The sequence below is a fragment of the Dioscorea cayenensis genome, unplaced genomic scaffold (genome assembly GCF_009730915.1).
Source record: "Dioscorea cayenensis subsp. rotundata cultivar TDr96_F1 unplaced genomic scaffold, TDr96_F1_v2_PseudoChromosome.rev07_lg8_w22 25.fasta BLBR01000128.1, whole genome shotgun sequence".
Taxonomy (NCBI): Eukaryota; Viridiplantae; Streptophyta; class Magnoliopsida; order Dioscoreales; family Dioscoreaceae; genus Dioscorea; species Dioscorea cayenensis.
The window spans coordinates 57918-62339 of NW_024086519.1; the positions used below are offsets into that span (position 1 = coordinate 57918).

General features: G+C 39.3%; 1 non-coding gene across 1 annotated transcript; it reads right to left on the reverse strand.

The window, feature by feature from the left end:
- Positions 1-4103: 4103 nt before the first annotated feature.
- LOC120253606 lies at positions 4104-4209 on the reverse strand. The gene has a single exon (XR_005534340.1). It is a non-coding gene; the product is annotated as a small nucleolar RNA R71 (small nucleolar RNA).
- Between the last annotated feature and the right edge of the window lie 213 nt (positions 4210-4422).

Here is a 4422-nt window from a genome sequence, read left to right on the forward strand (position 1 = left end):
TTAGCTCTGTTTCATCTAGAGTGGTCCTGTGAGTTTCTGCTAACAACCACCTTAACCTCCACACCCTGTATAACCCAGGATACCCATTCATCCCAGCAAAATGAAAACAACATTAAAATCCTAAAGACAACCTTAATACTCAGTTAAAAGTCCTTCGGTTCCTAGATAAGACTCTAGATCTTAAGTGACTACGCAGCAAGCTCTAGGGGATCAAGATACTTCATTACTCTCACATATATACTGTCATACACTCTTTATTTTTTTCTTTTTCTTGTTGAGTCCGACTAACATAGACTGCACCAAAAAGTTTTACAATCTTTTTGAAGGATGCTCATGCTGGTTAGGCACAATAGCAACCAAACGTACTCGAATACAGTCTACATAGACGCATTCGTGCTATACTAGCAGAAGAATATTGTCATAGTCTCTTTTTTTTCACATGTACATAATGTATCTCAAGTCCACTGGTATAAAACCTACTATAATAGTTCACATTAGGCTAAAGAAAATAATGAACGAACTCAAAAGCTCTTAAAAGAGTGTTGAAGATAGAATTTAATAGTCTAATGCAAAAATCATTATGATGGGTTGGTTGGAGTGTACAAGGTAGAAGTGATCATAAATAGGTATAGAGGTCCACTAAAGATGAAATAGAACTACATTCAAGCACAGGTAAAGTACAACTCTCAACTATCATTCTACCAAGCTAGGAAGTCGCAATCAAATCATAGCTATCATAGGTAGTTCAAGCATACAACAACAAAAAACATCATTCCTACACCTAGCTATACATTATCCCTAATATACATATATTAATAGAACAAGGTGGGAAAAATTATACGATAAATACTCAGAGATGGAGTTAAGAAACTTCACTAGTTAGTCGATGAAAAATATAATAGTTGGAACTTGACTTGGGGAAAAAGCAAAGTGTCATACTGGACCTGGAGTGTGAAGTAACCTTAATAGCATCCCTGAAAACAACAAAAAGAACTGATCACAACTCCACAAGCAAAAATAATAGAGATGAGCACATAAACAAGGATCCACAATAAACAAATATAGTTTAGTAGGGTCAGAACCCTAACTAACTCAAAAGTACACACTACAACAAACAACACAAAGTGCGATCAAAGTTCATAAAAATAAATAACAAAACATATTAATGTTCATGCACTGTTAGCCTAAGGATCAGGTGGAAGTGATGATGCTACGCAAGTAGTAGTTGCAGATGTGGCGCCAACTGATGATGATGAGCTGCGCATAAATGATATTATCTCAGTGGTGTTGCTGTTAATGTAGCGCAGTGATGCACCTAGGTATCTATGTCTCCCCTAAAGCACCTACAACACCTAGTAGACCTTAGTACAGAATTCTTTAAATCTTGCTTTAAGTGAAGGTCTATGCTCCCTGGACTCATGCTTAGGCTCATACTCAAACTCAAACTCAGAATCTGACTCTGCCTCATGTGAAGGACCGGGGTCTTGCACATTTGTTCCTTGATGCTAGGATAGTCTGTAAGTGCCACCCCGTTGCTCAACTATACCAATACACACAAGAGTTTGTGATAAGTGCTTGTGTGTTAATAATGCGAAGTGTTCTTTCCTTATGATGAGCATTACTTTTATCGGGTTTAAGCGCTAATACATGTGTATTTGTATTCTTTTGCGCATATAGGGTTGTGAAGCTAAGTATTAAGAAAAGAAGCCAAAAGTAAATTGTGAACGCACTATTTGGTGGAATCTTGGAAGAAACAAACATGAAGACACAAGTGGGGCTCTAAGATATGTGAATGTGTTCCAACCTCCATGTATTCAAGTTATTACAATGAGTTGGAGGGGCAAGAAGGCAGTCACATTTGCGTATCCTGACTTATGCATTGATAGCAAGATGTTTACCAATGAGGCCTTTGATTGAAGAAAAGTTGCGATTATGGCATAAACATGTGCCCGTTTATGTTGCCATGATGAAAAGTGTTGAATTGGGAGTGTTTTGGCGGAGTATTGTAGTAGGTTACTGTAGTAAATCAATGTAGCAATACATTGTAGCAGTTATTGTTCACAACCGGCCAAAAATCAGGTTTCCGGAGAATCCACAAGGACGTGCAGAAATTCCTCATACCCATGTGGAAATTCCTCATGCCCATGTGGAAATTCCACAGGGCGTGTGGATGCCTAATTCCAGCCCTATTTAAGCCGTGATTCAGCTCGATTTTTGGAGAAATCTTTCACCCTTCTCTCCAACTTTTCTCCATCTTTTGAGAGGCCGTTGGCTATGGTTTTGAGAAGCCTTTAGCAATTCTTTGGAGTGGTCCTATGGATTTGACACCGCGCTTCTCTTGGAAGAAGGTTATCAGGGGAGCTTTCATCAGCACCAATCCGGTGGGGTGTGCCCTAGGACAGACAAGGGGACCTTTGGAGAAGAAGAGGCTACCCCACAAGACCATCAATATGACTACCGAGGGGGTTTTCCTATGGATTACTTGTTTTTACTTTTGATTTTCATTATTGATTGTATCTTGCTCCATGGAGATCAAAACCCTGTAGTGGGTACTTATATTTTGTAAACCGTAGGATGTTAATGTTTCTCCGACATTTTATTATGCCTTCCTTGATTGATATTTTAATTAAGTGTCAATCTTGAATGCTTGTTGAATGATTTCTCCCTTAGGGTGACACTAGGGTTTATAGTTCATCTTGGTAATCTTTGTGGATGGGTGATATGCCATGGGGTTAGACAAAGCTAGAATGGAGAGGGTTAAGAGGGTGAGTCGAGAGGTAGAGGAGCGTCCCCTTTCCTCTATTTCCTAGAATTCTTTGCGGTTATAATAGAGTGAAGAACTAAAGGATGAACTCCGCTGGGGCTTTGTTGCGTGAGCAATAGAGTGAAGTGTTGAAGTGACTTTAGTATCTCAGGCTTAATTATGACTAGGGGTCTTTCGCCTGGACCAAAGGTTAGATCTTTATATAGGAATAGGGTTTATCACTTGGAATCCCTAAAACTCCTTGCAACTTAACATAGTGTGAGGTGTTGAGATTGAACGATTTCTTTGCTGGGCATAGTGTTGAGTTAGTTATGATTAACATTAGGTTTGGAAGTGTGTGTTTTAGAATTTCCATGACTCATTAACCATTATTTAGGAAGAATAATAGTAGGTTTTGCACTTAAAACATTAGTCCTAGGTGGAGCACTGTTTGAGTACTCGACTTCTATCGATTGCCTTTCCTCTCGGTTACTTGGGCCTCTTATTCTTGTTTCTTTTGTTTCTACTTACATTACACTTTATAAACACAATTGTTATTCATTTTCACTTGGTTAAGTAACAATTTTAGTATTTTTGTTCGCTGCTCCCTGTGGATATGATACCCCACTTACCTGGGATTTATTACTTCGATAAACCCGTACACTTGCGGGTAACACTCAAGGGGCGTTGTCAAGTTTTTGGTGCCATTACCGAGGACTAGGCGTTAGAGATACTTTGCACTTTGTTATCTTAGCCATTCATCATTCATTCTACTTCACATCTTCTTATTCTATCATCGTTCTGATTTGTTTTCTTTATTTTGGTGCAGCTCCAGGTTATGATCCGAGGGAACCCTTCGATATTATTTGAACGTGATCCTGATCTTGAACATACACTCAGAAGAAAGGGTAAAGAACCTATGCATGAATAGTGGAATCTAGCTGAAGTGGAAGTTGAAGGGTCTGATAACATGGTAGAACAGAATGAACAACAGAGAACACTTTCTAATTACGCCAGACCATCAGTATTGGGGACACAATATAGCATGTGCGGCCCCCGATTACAGCTCCGAACTTTGAGCTAAAGCCAGCATTCATCCAAATGATACAGCAGTCGGTCTAGTTCAATGGTTTGGCCGATGAGGATCCAAACAACCATATTAAAAACTTCTTGGAAGTTTGTGACATGCTGAAGATTAACGGCATTATAGATGATGCTATAAGATTGAGGGCTTTCCCATTCTCTCTAGAAGGAAGAACAAAGCAATGGCTACATTCTTTACCGTGAGCGTCCATCACGATATGGAATGAAATGGTCGAAGCTTTTCTTGCAAGGTACTTCCCTCAAGGGAAATCGGCGAAGTTTCATAATAAAATATTGTCATTTGTTCAGATGGAGCTTGAATCCATGTTTGAGACATGGGAGTGATTCAAGGACCTTTTGTGGAAGTGTCCACAGCATGGTTTCCGCGAATGGATGATCATTCAGACTTTTAAAATGGGTTGAATGCAAGTACAAGACAACTTCTAGATGTCAACGCAGGAGGTACAATGGGGAACAAGACCCCTAAAGAAGCCCAATAGTTGGTAGAGGAAATGGCCATGAATAGCTAACAATGGAATGCAAGGAAAAATAAAAAATGGCCGGAGTCCATAAAATTGATGCAGTTACATCCCTAG